This window comes from Ooceraea biroi, chromosome 3 (genome assembly GCF_003672135.1).
Source record: "Ooceraea biroi isolate clonal line C1 chromosome 3, Obir_v5.4, whole genome shotgun sequence".
Classification (NCBI taxonomy): domain Eukaryota; kingdom Metazoa; phylum Arthropoda; class Insecta; order Hymenoptera; family Formicidae; genus Ooceraea; species Ooceraea biroi.
The window spans coordinates 17,894,155-17,914,382 of record NC_039508.1 but is presented as its reverse complement, the minus strand read 5'-3'; the positions used below and the strand labels follow the sequence as shown (position 1 = coordinate 17,914,382).

Below are 20,228 nucleotides of genomic sequence, written 5' to 3'. Positions count from 1 at the left end.
CTACACGTAACTTTCCATTTTCCAAAGCCTTGACGCCACGTCGGATTTTCTTGAAGTGTATATTTGGCGGAATCACACCCGTTTCCATTGCAATTATTACCTTAGAAAAAGTAATTGACAAATATTTTCCTCTTTTTTTGTTGTGTCTTCAGTTTGTTGTCATGTAACATCCCAGCAAACACAGAATATAACTATTATATATCTCAGAAGTAACACGTAATATAACAGTTGTTATACACTATTAATATTGAAGCTACATAATTTCCTTTTATAACTGTAATATTACTTTGTTTTAAAACTTTATTATAACTGTGTTATTTCCTGGTTATAATAATATAACAGCAATATAAATTGAACATAACACGTGATATTACAAATGCTATATTATTATTACTTTGATGTTATACAACGTGTTATATAGAGATGTTATATTCATTTTATATTATATATATTATAACATGAATATAACATATATATTTAAAATGTTGCCTCTTTTCGTTGTTGGTATCCTTGCGTTCTTTTCAGTTCTTGCTGGTTCTTTCATCGTGTCAGCGTGTTGTTGCTCGGTATGGAAGTGCTCTCTTTATCCAAGGTAATCCTTAATTTCTAACATTGATTAAAAGTATTATTATAAAGACTAACTATTTGTGCATATATTTTTACTAGTATTCTTTAACTTATTGCAGTTAACCTATGTATATGTAATTAAAATGGTGTAGTAGATTATGTATACAAAAGTCACATTGCAAGAATACAATACCGGTCGTCTTTACTTCTATGGAACATTTAGAAATGCTTATCATTATCAAATGTACACAACTCTAAAGATTGATAATGAAATTAAGTATTTCTAAATGCTCCGTAGAAGTGGAAATGACTCGGCGTTGCATTCTTGCAATGCGACTTTTGCATCTATTACCATTTTACATATGCATAGATTAACTGCAATAAGTTAAAGAATACTGGTAAAATTATATATGTACAAATATTTAGTTTTCTTTATAATATAATACTTATTTTGAATACTTTTAATATTAATGTTACTGTTAGAAAAGATTACCTTGGATAAAGAGAACGCTTCCATAACACGCAACAACACGCTGTGTATATTTTATATGTATATCCCAGCAAACACAGTCATATAACAGTGATATTGCCATAATATAACAGAATGTAACACGCAATATAACATGTTCGTTACATGTAACGTATATGTTAGTTGTAATTTCCCACTCAAACGAAATTGCAGTAATATAACAATAATATAACGTGTTACTAAAATGTTATATAAATGTAATATATATTATTTATTCTTTCTTCCTCTCTCTACAACTACAGGTGCATGTTTAATTTATTTTCCTAAACGTTATGTACAAGTTCGTACTTTCCTCTTATTTATTATTCGTTCAAAAATGTATCACTTCATCATAGAAATGGACTTACGATACAAGTTGTGCCCTGCCGTGATCACCGTTCCTATATATATTTTGTATTATATTTTGCATGCGAGAAACGAAGCCATCTACCGGACAACTCGACATCTGAATGTTAAAAATGATATATAACATAGACATAATATGCAAATATTACAGTTATATAACATCGCATATTTAAGTTATATTACTGTTATATTATTATAACCAATATATAACAGAGCAATATAACAGTTTTATAACGCAGTTATATTGCAGTTACAAAGTAAATTATGCAACCTCAACATTAATAACACATAACAGTTGTTATACTACGTGTTACTTCTGTGTTATATAACAGTTATATTTTGTGTTTGCTTGATACACACATGAGGAAGAGAGAGAGAGACACACACACACACATGCACACACTCACAAGAGAGAAATAAAGAGAAGAAGACAATTAACATATTGATTCGGTTTAGCAGCGCCAAGTAATAATATCTTAAGATGCTAATACGGCTGTGTGATTGGCTTCAAACATCTCATGATTGTACTAAGATCTCATGGTTGTGTTAAAGAAGAATCGACTATGAATATCAGCCAAAAAGTAATAATAAAGTAATAGATTTTCTAGTTCGCATAAATACCCATTTTTATAGTTGGCGCAATTTGTTGATATTAATTTTATAGAGTTCATCTTTGCACGCTTTCTTCGGGCGCATATACTTGGCGCTTTTTGGTTACCTTGTTTTTAAAAAGGTAATTTTGTTGTAATTTCACACATTTTGTAGTGTTATAATATCAATAAGGATACATATTTCATTTCTTTTTACCATTACTACATGTCTATTTCGTCAAATAATTAATATCTTATTCAAGTTTACTAGGCTGATTTAACCATAAATGGATGGTTTATTTCACAGTTTATATAATTCTCATTTAACCCTTTGTGTATGACTGCTCTCAGCCACCAAAGCACTTTTACCGTTTGCGGTCGTATATGTCTACTCTCAGCCACCAAAGCAAAGAATCATTCTGATCGTATATTCGTATATATTTATTAATATAATAGTATTATAATAGTATGATAAATTTTGTTAATCTTGCATTATATTATTAGTATTGGTTTAATAAAAATTAATTCCGACCAGCATGGCACTTGTGTATAAAATTAATACGACCGCAAAAAGGTTAATACATTTCTATTTTGATAATTTTGTTGATATTTGAACACAATATACTGAAACGCATTAATTACTGAAGCAGCAGGAAAATAAATATAATTTTGCAATAGAAGTTTTGTAACAACGAAATAAATCGTGGAATCATAACGGAATCATTCTATACAATAATAGATATCTTTTAACTACATGCTTAAAACGTAATACTCGTATTGAGACTTGAAGTTTTTGATCTCACATCATTTTCTTATTTTATTATTATGATTAGATGATTTCCTGTTGTGATTATATGTATAATCGTTTAATTGGTCCGAAATATTAGCATTCTGCCTTCAATTTTTACTTATTAACATTATGTTTTATATAGTTTTTAATAGTTTGTCTAAAATTAGACAAATACTAAAAATAAGTACAGAATGCATTAGATACATCCCGAAAGCTTCTTGTAACTTGTTGTGTTTTAATAACATAAAAGATATTACCATTAGAAACAGCATAACTTTATAAATATTTCTGTGATTTTAATCAACTCTTAAGTACCGTAAAATGTATTAAATGTATAAAATGTATTAAGAGTTGATTAAAACTAAAGAAATATTTATTTATAAAGTTATGCAAAGTTCGAAATGTGACGATTTTGCATTCGATACTGAAGTTAGCATTATCGACTCTACATTTACGTGTCATTTCGAACCATGTAGCCTCGAAACTAGCGAACTTCACATTTTTTCATTCGTCTTTCCGCGAGCCCACTTACCATCACTTGACGATGGTGGAGAAAACGAAGTATCTTAATCGTAAAATCGTCACATTTCGAAATTTGCATCGCAATATTTCCGCTCGTAGGACACGTAGAAGAAAAATAAAAACACTTTTCTTATGCAAATCGAACCCAAGCTATTCATTGAGCCTACTTAGAAGTTGATCGGATTAATCGTTATTAAGATCTGATAATCGAAGTGTCTCTCGAAACGTCGTCTCGTGTAATAGAGGCACTTCTTCTCGCGCTGCGCATACACTTGGCAGGAGACACTACCGTGCCTCTTGATAAACAACAGTGCTTTATTTGCATTTGATCATATCACTTTAAGTTTCTAATGGACAGCTGTGATTTTTCTTTTCGTGGTATTTTACGATAATAGTAAAACTATATTAGTTTGTCCGCAATAGGATCGTGGACAATGTAAAAAGTAGCAATTCCTTTAGAACAATAATTAAAGAAAAACGTGCTTTTGTTAATAAAATAAATATGTATTACGGTGAATCCATCGTCGTTCGTCATCCGATCCGAGGTCTACTTTATTAAAAAGATTCTCTTGAAGCTGCTTCACGTTATCGGACTCAGGAAATCTACCAGCAATGCCAGAAATAACGATATCCTCAGGATCATTGATCGTTTCCATATTACAGTCCATCGTTTGATGACAGCACGTTTATTTAAGAAACTTATTTGTTTAATAACTTTTTTCTTCTCCCACTTATTGCGTGGATGGTTTCCAAATATGTGATCCTAATAATTCAAACAAGTTGTTAAAGGCAAGGTAAATATTTACCTTTATACAGCCCGCACCAAATGACCTCCGATTGACCTTGACATTGACCTTGACCCCTAACAAGGTCATTGACCTTTCCCGTCGGAAAGTGTTAGATCAAAAGTTATTAACAAAAGAAGTTTAATAATTTTGCATACAGTTTCGACTGTTGACGCGAAGTGAGAACACACTGTCACGCATGTACTTTACCCACTCGAAGTTAGAAATAGGTTTGGGTTAGGTTATTTTTTTGGATAGTGGAGCCCCGGACACATACGCTCGGTTTCAGCCCGCTTCGCGGGAGGGCGGGGGGCAGAGGCTTCGCCTCCCCCCCCCCCCCCGGAGCCAGAACCGGTGTAACAAATTTCACACAGATTTTGATGACTTGGTACACGGCACGGATCCCGATGGGGGGAGGGGCCAAGCCCCTCCCTTCCGGCCCTCCCGCGAAGCGGGCTGAAAACCGAGCGTATATGTACGGGGCTCCAATTTCAGAAAATATAACCGGTAATTATACACATAAGGATCAGACATAAGTTTCGAAAATATAGTAGTTATTTTGAATATGAACGAACAAAATTTATTTAAAGCAGTGAATCATTAATATATAGAATAGTTTATTTATAAATACAAAGTATTCTTTATTTTAACCAAAAGCACAAAACAGGTAAATACAAATTATTTTCTGCTTTAATCGAAATTAAAGACTTTTTCGAAACTACTTTAATCGAAAGTGAACAAACAATGACCGACGGGAAAGGTCAATGACCTTGACCTTGTTAGGGGTCAAGATCAATGTCAAGGTCAGTCGGAGGTCATTTGGTGCGGGCTGTGTAAAGGTAAATATTTACCCATATGCAACTGTATTATACATCTACTAACACACACTCATACCATGTTGTACGTAAAGACGCGTCATGGAACGTAAGGGATATCACAATTAGGACATCACAATTATACATAATAATGTACATAATACATAATACATAAGTAATTCTGAACTTTTCAAACAATACAATGAAAAAATAATTTTAAAATTTAATAGATTGTCGTGTTTTATTGTAATTTATTTCCGACATAGTTTTTTGAACGACATGTATTATGTAACATTATGTAACATGCTTTAAAACTTCTCAAAGATATGAAAATGATAATTTACAGAAGTTGATAGACGAAACATACACGCAGGCATATAAATAACTTCATGGAACTTATTTGGAAAATTAGTCTAAAATTCGTTTCCAACTATCTATGTGAGATAGGAAAAAGGGAATTTACATTTCATCTCTCTTTATACAATCAAAACATTCAATTAATTGTTTAAATACGTACCTTAATAATACACCAGAACTTTAATAAAACTTATCTAATCGAATGTTTTGTTTTCTTAGATGTAAAACCACTGAATTGATGCCAAACAGTAAGTTACTTCTAGTCAGAGTTGGGAAGTAACGCGTTACTTGTAACGTCGTTACCGTTACCATTACTATTTTTCGGTAACGATCGTTACTTTTTGCTGTCTGTAACGATAACGATAACGTAGTTACATTTTTACAGTAACGGTAACGAATTTAACCGTTACTTTTATCGTTATTTTAATTTTTATCTCTACTCAATAAATCAGCAGAATGAACGCACAGATTCCACTCAGGTAACAGCTCTTTACTTTCAGTTCTTTTCATTAGTTACTAATTAAGTTCTTTTTATTACTTATTAATTTTAGTGTTATCATTTTAAGTAAAACAATATGCAATTATAAGTGCAAGAGTTTCGCAAAACCAATTTATTATTATTAAAATAATATATATATATATATATGTATATATGAATAAAATGTTAACATATATACACAGGTGAAAAATTTGTGTTAAATTTAACAGATATCACATATTCCAAACGGTCCACATAAATTTTTGTGTTAATTTAACATAATATGGATATGTTAAATGGTGACACTAATATTATGTTAATATTTTAACCCAAAATGAATGCAAACTGCGAAGTAATTTGAAATAAATTTTGTGTAAAATCAACATATTTTTAATGATAAAATTAACTCGAAAAAAAAGTTATTTTTACATAGATCTTTACTCTCAACATAGTTTTCTGTAAATTTTAACAGATAAAACTTGTCACTAATAATACGGAACATATCTATTGTGTAAAATAAAAAATAGGTGCACAATGTGTAATTTTTATATTTATTTAGTTGTTTAAAAAATTTAACACTTGAGTTGAATTAACACAACAGCAACATGTTAAATTAACACATGAATGTGTTAAATATTTAACACAAAAATGTTAACCGGCATATTTTTTAACAAGAAAACACAAATTTTCCAACTGTGTAAAAATAAAAATAATTACATTTTTTAATCAAGTACATATTTTATTTAAATATTTTATAAAAAAGTAACGAAAAAGTAACGTATCGTTATTTTTTTAAGTAACGGTAACGGTAACGAGTTACTTTTTAAAATTGGTAACGAGTAACGATAACGCGTTACTTTTTACGAAAAATAACGGTAACGGTAACGCGTTACTTTTTTGAAGTAACGTTCCCAACACTGCTTCTAGTTATAACTGTAATATAGAGTTCATGAAAAACACTCTCATGAGATTTCTTCACGAAGAGATAGTTAACAAGTGAATATGCTTTTTATATGAGATAGCATTTTCATCAAGTCTAGATCGGATCTATCGGATGTCATTTATAAACAGTCGATTAATATATGATATGAGCTTGACTTTATTACGTGATCTTTCTATTGTAATATGGTCATGATCTTTTTCGATTCTAGCTTTTGCATTCTTACGTCAATGTGATTACATTGTATTCTAATGTAGCGCATGTAAAATATTTTCTGGTAGAAATAATATATCCAATAAGATGCAACAGAAATATGACATACGATTGGAATGGAATCAAGGAATAAATTAGAACGTGATATACACTGTTAGAAGTTGATCTGTCACACATGTGTGAATATTAACACGTTACACATTTAAAATGTGTGAATATTAATGCGTTACACATATTTGATGCATGATTTTTAAACATCATGCACTTGCGTCTGAAGGTGCGCGTGTAAAATACGCTAGAGAATGTGTAAAAATCACACACCTCAACGTATGAATTTAGTCAAACACCCAATGATGCATAAAATAGTCAAACACCGTAGTATTCACATATGTGTAATGTTTCTATATGTGTGAATATAACACATATTGAAAAAAGTCACACACACTGACCAGTCACACACTATACAGTTAGAAGCACTGTGTGAATATTATATACTTTATCGAAAATATATTACGAATCACCTAGCAACGCAAACAGTCGCGCGAACTCATGGCGGCAAACAGGCTCTTGTGCCGAGCGATAATTATTTTGCCTGCTTATAATTTGTTGCTAATGTGTTCCAGTAGTGATTAAAGACAAATTATAAAGTCAATAAGTAGTAAGGCTTAGTCTGTGATAATTGTGTTAAATTGAAAACGATGGAACAAATGTATTATGACATTTACTGCACTTTTTCATAGGTTACTAAGAAGGATGGTCTTTCAGGTCTGTAACTTATTGGTGTGTGTGACTTTTCATAGGGCTGGAAGTGTGACTTACAAGGAAAGTCTTTCATATTAGGTATTCCTCTCCGATTTTAATGAAACTTGGTAGATTTGTAAAAGGATCCAAAATATTCGTATTTCTTCTTATTGACAATCAAACATGTTTAAGGAATAAAATCTGCAACCTTCGAAAATCTAAATTTTCGAGGGCTGATTTTACCCCTTAAACATGTTCGGTTGCCGATAAAAAAATACGAATATTTTGTCCTGCTCTACAAACCTTCCAAGTTTTATTAAAATCGAAGAGGACACCTAATATGAGATACCTTCCTTGTAAGTTACACACTTCCAGCCTTATGAAAAGTCACACACACCAATAAGTCACACACCTCCATCAGTATGAAAAATCACACACGCTAATAAAGTAAAACACTCATGCATGCGTGAAAAATTCACACACTTATAGACGTCTTGAAACGGCGGACACACATCACGCGCGATAAAGTGTGTGATATTCACACAGTGACTTCTAACAGTATATGCGTGTACTTGGTCGACGTGATATCTATCTCACAAAAATTACCTTTTTTGAAAAAAGGGAAAAAAAGCGCCAAGTACACGCGCCAGTCGCAACCAACCAAATAAAAATTAATCTATTAAACAAATGTCGTATATATATAAAATTAACCAAGTAAAAATTACCTTATTAAAAAAATGTCGTATATAAACCTATAAAAAATATGATATCGGAAAATGGCGCCAAGTAAAACTTTACCAGTCACAACTAACCAAATAAAAATTAATTTTAAAAAAAAATGTCATATGTATATATATATATATACAGGGTGTTTCCTAAGTAAGTAGACAAACTTAAGGAGGATATTCCTTGGCTTATTTTAAGAAGAAAAGGTCATATAAACACATGTCCTAAACTGCTTTGTTTTCCAAAAAAAAGTACATCACTGCTTTCGTTCACTTTTCGTTTATTATAGAACAGTTTGTGTTATTGCAAATGAAACAAATGAAAAACAATAGTAACCAAAAAGAAAAATTATAACGAAAAAGAAAATAGTAACTAAAAAGAAAAATAATATCACAGTAACTGCTGAAAATGTCCACCTGCAGCCATGATACACGCCTCAACTCTCCTTTCCATTGATTGACGTACATGCTCAAAAATACCTGGAGTGTTACGTATTCTTTCACATCCATCTATTATACGATTTCTGAGATCTTCTTCATTTTGAATAGGTGTAGCGTAAACTAAAGATTTAAGCTGTCCCCATAGAAAAAAATCTACTGGATTTAAGTCTGCTATCCGAAAAGTGAACGAAAACAGTGATGTACTTTTTTTGGAAAACAAAGCAGTTTAGGACATATGTTTATATGACCTTTTCTTCTTAAAATAAGCCAAGGAATATCCTCCTTAAGTTTGTCTACTTACTTAGGAAACACCCTGTATATATATATATATAAAATAGTAATGCTAAAAAACTTGGCGCTGCTACATAAAACAATATTCACTAAGTAAATAACAATATTACATTAGTGAACACTGTCAATTAACGTATTTAAACAATAGTTAGCATTGTCAGTTAACGTATTACTTGATGATGTAGCAGCACCAAGTTCTTTAGCATTACTATTTGTTATTTTTAGATATATATATATATATATATATGACATTTTTTTAAGAGATTAATTTTTATTTGGTTAGTTGTGACTGGTAAAGTTTTACTTGGCGCCATTTTCCGATATCATATTTTTTATAGGTTTATATACATTTTTTTAATAAGTTAATTTTTACTTGGTTAATTATATATATATACATTTGTTTAATAGATTAATTTTTATTTGGTTCGTTGTGACTGGCGCGTGTACTTGGCACCTTTTTTCCCTTTTTTTAAAAAAGGTAATTTTTGTGAGATATCATTTATTTTTTTATTATAACCAAATGTCAACACCCAGTATATTGTAATTAATTATCGGAATACAAAAAGTTTAATTTATTATGTCAAACTTTTCTGGAATCACAAATACAAGTTTTTCGGGTTTTTTGGGTCAATTAAAATCGGACACCCTATATGTTATAATCAAAAGTCGACACCCAGTATATTATAAAATCATAAATACAAGTTTTTCGGTTGGTCAATAAAAATCGGACACCCTATATATTACAACCAAAAGTCGACACCCAATATATTATAAAATCGCAAATACAATTTTTTCGCTTGGTCATTAAAAATTGGACATCCTATATATTATAATCAAAAGTCGACACCCAGTATCAATATAATTACTCATCGGAAAAAATAAAGTTTAATCTATCGTGTCAAATTTTTCTAGAATAAAAAATACAAGTTTTTCGGGTTGGTCAATTAAAATCGAACACCCTATATATTATAATCAAAAGTCGACATCCAGTATTTCATTATATAATTCGAGTACGCAGAATCGATTGAGCCTGTTCTTAACTCGATCGATCCACGCGTTATTAAGATCCGAAAATCTCGGCTAGTCTCAATTAGTCGTCTCGCATAAAGATCCACGGTCCGTCTCTCGCTGCCGTTGCGCTGCGCGTGAACTTGGCGTGAGACACTACCGTGTCTCTTGATACATTTTCTATCTTTTCAGATGCTGATAAAGACGACTGTTTCTGTTTTACAGATGGTGGATGATACAGAATAATGTTTTGTCCGACAACGCTTATCCGACCGCTGGTACTTCTGGTGGTATCATGTTTTAAATAAATATTCCTGAATAAAAATATAGAAAGGACACATTTTTATTTGGTTTTATTACTATACTTTTTTGAAACTTGAAAAGAGATTTTTTTCTATATCCATTTATTATCATACATTAATACAAATTGTCAATTTGTATTAATCATTGAAATTATAATTTATTAAAACCATGTACAGAAATGCATTAAATATAATTGTATCCAACTTTTTACATAAAACTCTAAAAGAAGCATTCTCATTTCGACAGGTAAATGCAGTACAGATTTCTCGTTGAATGCATATCATTTTGTAATACTAATTGAATACTTGAAGACTAATATGAAAGGGGCTAAATAACTTTCTGATGGATCACCATACGAGATTGTCAATCTACGTGAAGGACGTGAAATGACGGTAGAGCGATCATGTTAAACGCGGATAGACGAGGGGGTGCGTGCAGCCCCGTCTCGAAAGAGTTACAGGTGGTTGTCCCGCAAAGAAAGGCACGAGAAAAAGAACACGAACCCGTCACCATGGGGTGAGAGAAAAGAAAGTGGGGTAAAGAAAATCCGCAGTGAAACTGGTGCATAGCACAAGGTAAATCATTACATTGCTGGAATGAATAAAGATAATAATTTGAATGCAAATGGAACCGAGCAATGTGAACCGAAGAATAATGATTTGATAATGATAATGAGTTAAACACGTGATACGCGTGAAGGAATGGAGAAACGAGGCTTGGCAAGATCTTCTATCGACAGCCAAGTTATATAAATAACTGAGTTTGCAAAACCAGCATTTACATAAAAGATGCTTCAATTTCAGTGGAACGAAAAGAATGTGGCAAGCTCTATAAGCTTTGTACAAGCTCGCGCATAGGAATTCGACGTTTCATACTTCCACTTTATACCCGTTGAAATTTATTGTGTCCGCACGAATGATCGCGTGGATTACGCAACGTAAAAATGCCGGGAAGAAGCATTCCTTGAACGTTAAATGAGAAGCGCAAGACACCCTATCGACACAAGGAAACGCCTATCGATAGAAGCGTCGGGTGAAAACGTCACGTGTCAAATGTCGATTGGCGGTTTGCATTATTTTTCGCTCGCGCAAAAACGCGCCCGAAAACCTTCTCACCCTTCGGGTTAAGGGTGTGCGATTGAACGGGCCTTGGAGAGCTTCCACGCGCTCTGCGCCACCCGATGTACACATATATGTATACACCCGGCGCGGCGTAGTCAACCCTCCTCCCTTCACCCTTCGCCAACGGGGCGAATCCGAATCCGTGGGGGTAGTTTCCGCGCGCTCGTGGCGCCGCTGCTCAACGTCCACGACAGAGGCGAGGGTGGCGGGCAAGCCCCGATTCCAGGCCTCGGTTAGTCGTGCGAGGTGCGAGGGTCGCGCAAGCTCGCAAGCTCGTACTCGAGCTCGTTGCCGCCGCCTCGGCTGACAGCGAGGGGCCGTCAGCACCCCTGGCGCGTAGTCTCCTCCATCTGACTGATCGTTCGGTCGTGCTGAAGCGAGACAGAAAGGGGGAGAAAGACAAGACTCAGCAGGAGGAGGACGAAGCGTGACGGTGACGATGACGCCGGAGGACGAGCAGGACACGCAGTTGGATTCTTGGTACGCGAGATAGTGGAGGACACCTGAGGGATGATAGTGGCGATAGTGACCAGTGATTCCGGCGCGATTAGAGCAGCTTAATTGATCAGGTGCGGTATTCTGCTGATTCGCTGACTGCGCCGCGCGTCCGCCCACGAATATGCTCACTTCACCTACCCTTCACCCCTTCGCGAGCGTGTTTTCTCTTCTCTGCTTCCGCCACCCCCCGCCACCCTCCGTCGCTATTGCGTTACACGCTCGTACACTTGTTCCACCGTGTCGGTTGATTAATGATTAAAGGCAGCTAATTATATATAAGAAAAGAACGGCTGACACTTAACAACGGTGGAAGGGGCAACGTGACCTCAATGCCATTCGTCGTTATGTCGGTAACAATCGCAGAATTAGACTTCCGGTCGGTTGATTACTCCATCACCGATTTTGTATTTGTATTATATCATACCACTGGCTTAGAATTCGCCGGAATATACGACTGAAATGGATAAAGTTATAGGTAGGTGTGCCTCTGAGAAAGAGGGAGGGAAAGAGAAAGAGCAAATTGGTTGGAGGGTGTCCTAGGGTAGATTTGGAGGTAGAACCGCGAGACGATGATGAATTCTCGTTACACATATGGACTGTTTGTCCATCGAGATCCCTCGAGGCAATATACACATAGGTGATCCCTGCGATATAATTCCGACGCGTGAAATTAAAGGCAACGTTTGGCGGTTGGGTCGTGAAATGAAATGCGATTCGAATACGATTCACAGCGGAGGAACATGCCGTGACTTATCACCTTTCGCTCACGGCCCACACGTTCAACCCGTTTCTGGTAACATCTCCTTCTCTCTCTCTCTCTGTTCTTCGATCTCTTTTCCCTTCGCACATCGTTTCGATTTCTCTTCGAAGGGAATTTTATTTCCATCATTCGACGTTCAAAATCCCCCTCTCACCCCCGATCAATGAACTTGGAAGCAGAGCCGAAGGATAAGCGCACACGTCTCGCGAAACGGCCGAGTTTACGGCACATCTCGTTCGATGTGCGGATTGGATCGATATTTATGGGAGGAAAAGCGTGCATGTGGCGATCTTTTCGCGCTCGCGGTATATAAACGTAGGTACACGCGCGCGCTTACACACGCGGCCTGACCGGGGTTTTTATTTATTAATCATCGTTTTTTCTTTTATTTCCGAGTCCCCGATACGCGTGTGTAACTTTCCGCATCCCTTGCGAGCGCCGTGCATCTCCGCGGCAAATCATCGTGGTGTACGTAGCGACGCGATGCTTCGATGGAAAAAGAGTTCCAGCTTTCCTCGACGTGGCCGAGGAAGCTTTCGGTTTTTTATACCCTCTCAATTACGCCGTGCGCGACCGTTCTCATAATTTCCGGGTAATTACGTGTGCTCTTTTATGCGACGAATGACCACCGCGCGATCTTCCTGCGCTCTGCTCCTCTCTCCTTCTCTCTCGGCTATGCTCATATTTCAAATTTCTACCGCTGAATATATAATACGGTCCATTTGAGCCAGGCAATTTTAAGTGCGTGTTACATTTACATGTAAATTGATCTGTAAGCCGTCCAAATGAATTCTCATTAGGCCACAAGTTATGCCCGCGACCCGGTCCCATGAATATTAGTTAAAGTTAATTGAGGTTCAACCGATATTCATTCTCTAGTGACTCTAGTGAACCAGATTGCGTCTAGAGCGTGTTTAATTCATGTTTATGGAAACGTTCTTGTGTAAAAGTCAAAAATTTAAAGGTACTGAGAAAAGCGACGTCTCACGAAAAGCGTATGCTTATGGATAATGTGCCGATGCATTTATGAGCAGCGAAAAAACCGAAAGGAAACTCGGATGAAAAGTAAATCATTTATTCAAGCAGATTTTACGACTCGCTCTGCCTGACTAAGAGAATCCGTCTTCCCTAAAAGAGAATTTAATGCAAAGTGAATATTCACGTTTTCGTAAACCAGCAAATGACGAAAAATGCGGTCTAACTGGAAATCAATGTCAATATATTATGCAAAATTTTAGTCTCTTTTCAGCACTCTCTGGTATCATTATTTAAACTTCAAATAAATTCTCACTTTTTTCATGTTTTTCAAGAGACCACCAAAGTAAAATGTCATGTGTCATGATTTAATAAGTAACTTCGAAAATCAATAGTGAATGCGATGAGCAAAATATATATGCTTTTCGTATTCAGCAAACCATTTTGGATTTGGACTGGAAAATTTTTCCGCACGCGGCGCATTCAACTTGACGCCTTTAAATTACTATTTACTCCAATCAACGCAGTACTACTCTTTAATTAACTGGATTAGTACTTTCAAGATGTGGCTGAGATACGAAAAAGGAATTCAAAGTGTAGCCGAGAAATAACAGAGAATCTTAAAAAACAAGGGCAAATATTTTGATGACTGAATTGTATCGCATAATTATGCTGCTAAAGCAAAAATTTGCAAACAATGACTAAAACTTTTGCATATACCAATAATTAGCTTAACTGTCTTGTTACCAGACAGCGGTCGGAAACATTCAACAATCATCTCGCGAGCGTCACGATTCATAATCTGCGTTTGAACTGGATACTCATCCGCGCTGCGATCCTTTATTTGTCATTGATTTAAGAGTTACATTTTGCACGGGATAGATGAGTACCTATCGGACACATGGGGCGTCAAGTCTCATCGCGAATCGCGATATCCAATTTCAATGCCGAGCAATTATGACTGAGGGCGTGTTATCGATATATCCGTTGGATATATCAAACACCACGTCGCACTTGCTGCAAAGCCGATTTCAGTATTTCAAAACCGCTTTTTCATTTGCTTCTTTTTTTCCTATTTTTTTTAATTCGTTTTTCTTCCACTTTATTTCACACGTCTGCCTCGTACACGCGTGTCGAGCGGATCGACGATTGTCCGAGCTCGAGGGTCGTTCGTGCTTTACAGTCTATACCCTGTCATCACGAGTGCTCTAGCCGCCTCTTGTCCAAGCGTGACCTAAATGATTTTAAAAGTGGGAAAGAAAAAAGGGAGAAATATAATCGACGTGCAAAATTCCGATGCACGTATGCGCCTATTCTCAACAATTCTTCAAGAAGAATGAGATTAAAAGAAGATGATGGAAATTAAACTTTGAAAGACTTTGTCTCTTTTTTTAAATTCTTGATAAGAAAATAATTTTAAAACTGTTTAAATATTCTTCTCCTTCCAATTCGATTTAATCACGGTATATCAGTACAGTTCGTTGAACGAGGTAAATAAAATGATTTGCGCAAGAATAGTCAAAACTGATTGACTGATTGCGAAGATTGGGAATGTTTAATTTTGTGAAATTTATATACCCATCGCTCTTCCAGTTTATCTATTTTTAAAAGGTGTCTAGCGGCTTCGTGAATCTTTCATGAATTTTTCAGCTGAAATAGTTTTTGCACTCGCGACTAATTCCTGTGTGTGAATTATAGATCTACTCCCGTAATGAGAGTTTCTTGAAATGCGCGTGATGCTATTTTCACTCGTCTATAATGAAAATCCAAAACCATTTCGACCGTTCGTAAGCCGCGATCATTTATCAGTACAAGACCAGCGACAAAAAGAATTATAATGATATGCATAACGTTATGTTCACGACTGTTTCACGGCAAAGGTCAAACATCCTTGAAACAAATAATCGATACGACCTGTACGACTTAACTCCCTCCCCCTTCTCTTCCCCTCCTACTCTCCGACACTAAACAACAAGACGGTTTTCTTTGAGTGTCTTGCTTTTTCTCGTATCAACAGCGTGATAAAGGCCAAGATATAACTTAATAAATGTTCTCGAGTTCTCTCGTTAGTCGAGAGTTACTTGTTCGCAAAGGACACAATGTACGCCACGACACGCGCCACCGAAGACGTTTATTGACCTCCTTTGTCATTTATCACCGATAATCGTGCGCAGCTTGATGAAGTTTAAGGAGTGGATGAGTCGGTTTCACTTTTTGATACATTGGCGTACACAGGATCTCGTAAAAATGACGTTTCCCTTTACTATCATCCGCTTCGGCGAACACAAATTGGCACCGTACGCGGGGATGAATCGCGCGCGGCGTCGCGCTAACTTAATGAATATAATCATTTAATGCGCCGACCAGAAAATGAGAGGGCTCGAGAATAGGAGCGACATTAAGTAACGAGGAAGGAAAATCTGGTGAATCAGGATGGTATTCAGACATGTTCAAGTGCAGCACACAAGAGGGAAAAGAGAGAGAGGCAGAAAAAGTGTAAAATGCCGGGTTGAAGCTTGATTCAACTGGAACGACATTTTTCGGCACGTAACATTGTAACTTTCAATGGTATTTTCGCTTTAATTCTTTTTCGAGCGCTTTGGAAGTTTTTCCCATAAACTGTGATACTGCGCGGAACGTCGCTGTTAAATACAAAAAATGCGACCGACAACGGTTTGGGCAATTGTTAAAAATTTATTTAGTAACTGAGTCTGTGAGTCTTTGAGTAACTTTTAGCTTTACTTAATTTTTTTAGAAAACGTTAATGTGATGTAGCGAAATTCTCAGGGACCTCGCACATGTGAGATCATTAACCCGGGAACGCTCTCTCGGGGTGATTTTTCACCCTAGTGTTGAAAAAATGAACGTTACAGTAATTTTCTTTATTTCTTTTCTTATTTTTCTTTATCTTATCGATCGAGATTTTTTGGTTTCTCTTTATTTTTTTCAAAAAATATTAGGTAAACTTATATATATATAATGTCCTCAAATAATCAATAAATATAGAACAATAAAAAATATGTAATATGTAATTATAATAATAGCAATGACTTTTAATTTAAGTATAAAAATCACCCCAGGTAAGCATTTATACAAAAAAATGAGGTAAGCGTTCCCTGAACAATGCAATTGCAATGTATAGAATTAACGCATTATTTTAGCAGTTTTGCGGCCTAAAAATCATTGAATGCACAACGAGTGCGTTAAATTCGCATTTCTATGAGGTATTGTAGCGTGCGCATGAGCTCCAGAATAATAGGATGCGATTTTCCGCTTACTCGAATTTCTGAATTTGAGGAAAAATACGTTTAAGTGACGCAGCTGTAGCGACTGCGTGGGAATTTAATTGGACACGTGGACGCGAGGACCAATGTAAAAATCAGAATTACGGGGAATGCTTATAAAAAATATCTGCAACGTTGCATCACATGATAATTTATACAGCGAATTTTTAGTGATGCATTCATCTCCAGGAAACTTGGCGAAACTTCCGCGAGCTTCTCCAACGATAAAAAGAGCGGAGAAAGCGAGATATAAAATTGCGATTGAAAGCGGATGTAAGCACAAAAATAAAACGCGAGATGCGCGCATCTCTGCATGGGGACGTAAAACAGGCCGCGGGAGGCGACGGGGGTGGCATCACTGAGCTCTTCCTTCCGTAATCCGTCCGTACGATCGCTATGATTCGTGCATGTGCGTCGATTCGAGCGGCATCGTCGTTGGGAATATATACGTGGGGCGATGATATTGAAATACGCGATACGATGTCGATTCCGTCATCGTCGTCGGCAATCGTCGATGACGCAACGCAAAATCGGAGGGCGAAACTTCACACAGACGAATGCCAGCCGATCTGAATCGGGACTCGCGGACTCTCGCGGATATGTATGACAGCGGCGGATTAAGCTCGCTGTCCGTGCGCGATATATCGATAAACGTCCGATTTCGAATTAAACTCGGCCGTGCGTGTTCGATGAAATCACGCAGCACGAACGCGAAACGGGAATTACCTACCATTTTCTCTATATTTATTTTTTGTTTGGAAAAAGAAGGAAAGGCAGAGGGAGAAAAGAGCGATAAAGAGGGAATTATAGATAGTGCACTCAAGTGGGTTCACCTTCGTAAGAGCAGGTGTTCGCGCGCGACACAGATGCACACCCCGTGCGCATAATCATTCACGCTCGCATCCCCCGCAACATCGTAGATGGCAACTTTTACGTTTTCAAGTTGCGAAATACATGTCGCACGAGATTTACTTCTGCATTTTGCAATTCGAACGCATCTGAATCTCTCTCTCTCTCTCCCCCCCTTCCCCCCTTCTCTCTCGCTCGCTCCCTCGCTCCCTCCCTCGCTCCCTCCCTCCCTCCCTCCCTCCCTCCCTCCCTCCCTCCCTCTCTCTCTCTCTCTCTCTCTAACTCTCTATTTTAAAACTAGGTCTTAACTCAATGATGTACGATCTATTCAAGCTTAGAAGTGTACATCTCTCTAAATTTCTTGGAGTGGAATCTCGCTCTTTTGGAGTGAGATGTCACTTGAAGAAATAATGAAAATTCTGCCAGTCGAAAGGAGTGAAATTTCACCTTTTTGAAAAAGTGAAGTTATTCACTCTTACTCGGAATGATCCTTCAACTCTGAAAAGAGTGCCACATTTCACAAAGCAAAGCTAATCAGTGAGCGCTCAGTGATGTTTTAATGTAATTAGTTCTCGTCTTTAGGTCTTCGCTGGATCTAATTGTAAGTGCAGAAACCAATCATAAAAAAATCATTGAGTGCTCACTGATCAGCTTCGTCTTCTGAACGCAGCCTATATATTCCAACTTAAAACCTTCTGAACACACGGAATCGGAAAACGGAAAGGCGATTTCATTCTAAGTTAGTGGGAAGTTTGGAGCGCTAACGACTTGTCTTTAAAAATAAAAATGAAACTCTTCACTTTTTATCTTAAAGTGAATGAATTAACTCTATTGGCGTGAATATTTACTCCATAGGAGTGAACCGGTCAGTAACTCCATGATTAAAGTGAAAATTGGCCAAAATTTCATTCCAAAAACTTTAGAGTAATTTATTTTTATATTATTTTTATATATATTATAATATTATTTATATATTATAATCCGGCGAAGATCTAAAGGCGAGAACTAATTACATTAAAACATCACTGAGCGCCCACTGATTAGCTTTGCTTTGTGAAATGTGGCACTCTTTTTAGAGTTGAAGGATCATTTCGAGTAAGAGTGAATAACTTCACTTTTTCAAAAGGGTGAAATTTCACTCGTTTCGACTGGCAGTATTTTCATTATTTCTTCAAGTGACATCTCACTCCAAAAGAGTGAGAAATTCCACTCCAAAAAATTTAGAGAATATAACGTCCTACAGGAGCTTTTATCCTAGGGCCGATAGATATTCTGCTCTCTGCTCTGTTGCTCTTTCTGTCGATGCTGATCCGACATTTAGATCGATCGTCCCGTGAGAAGTCTTCGTAAACTTGTACCGGCCGATTTGCATTCATGCGCGGAAGATCCTTCCGAGTTTCCGGGTTTCGCGCCCATCAGTGTCTTGCACCCATGCGGAGACGATAACTGTCGCATTATATGGATTCGCTGCAGTGCGGCAACGGCGATTACGGAGCAGCAAGAACTACCACGACATTATCTCGTCGCTGCAGCCAATGCTGAAATCCTCTCGACAGTACGCTCGCTCTCTCCCGTATGCTCCCGCGCGGATTCACTTAACGCTCGTGGTTTCATGTGTAAATTACATGCGGTTTCAGTTGTCGTTCACTTGTTATCGCGCGTTACATTCTGTCACGCGAGTCGCTGCCGTCAAACTGCCAGCTTTGCTCAACGGAGCCATCGAGAGAGCCGTATAGCTCCGCGATTTCTCTCTCAAATCTAGTACAAAGCATGTAGAAATGTATGGAACGATTTGTGTGGAAATTTTATAAGCATTTTTATAATTATAATTTTAATTTATTTATAATAATAAGCAAATTATATATGAAAAATATATATTAGGTACATGCAATATTTTTAATTAGTTTTTGCACATTTTCACTTTAAGTGCACAATACATGCAATACAATTCACTCATTGAAATATTCGCTTTCGTTTTTTTAAAATTTAATTTTAATTTTATTCGCCTCCGTTTTTTTTAAAAGATTTTATTCGTTTCTTTAAGATTTCTCGGATATATTTCGAATTCCTTTGCGAAAGAAAGTTTTTTCACATCTCGAATGTATTATCCAATTGAAAAGTACTATATCGATTGGAATAAATGGTAGTTCGAAGGCGCCAAATTGGGAGAATACGCCGCGTGCGGAAAATTTTTCCAGCCCAAGTCCAAAATGTTTGCTGAATACGAAAAGCATACATAGCTTTTCATTGTCCACTATTGTTTTTCAAAGTTATGTTTGTTTGTTAAATCATGACATATTT

At 36.3% G+C, this 20,228-nt stretch overlaps 1 protein-coding gene across 2 annotated transcripts in view; it reads left to right on the top strand.

Annotated features, from left to right (window-relative positions):
• Nucleotides 1-11,776: 11,776 nt before the first annotated feature.
• The window catches only part of LOC105288060, a 43,738-nt gene continuing 35,286 nt past the window's right edge, over nt 11,777-20,228 (top strand). Inside the window, exon 1 of one of the 2 annotated variants that reach the window (XM_011354029.3) lies at nt 11,777-12,041. The gene's annotated coding sequence lies outside the window, so the exon portion shown is untranslated. Of the gene's footprint in view, nt 12,131-20,228 lie in introns of both variants that reach the window. The other variant, XM_011354028.3, reaches the window with a different exon arrangement.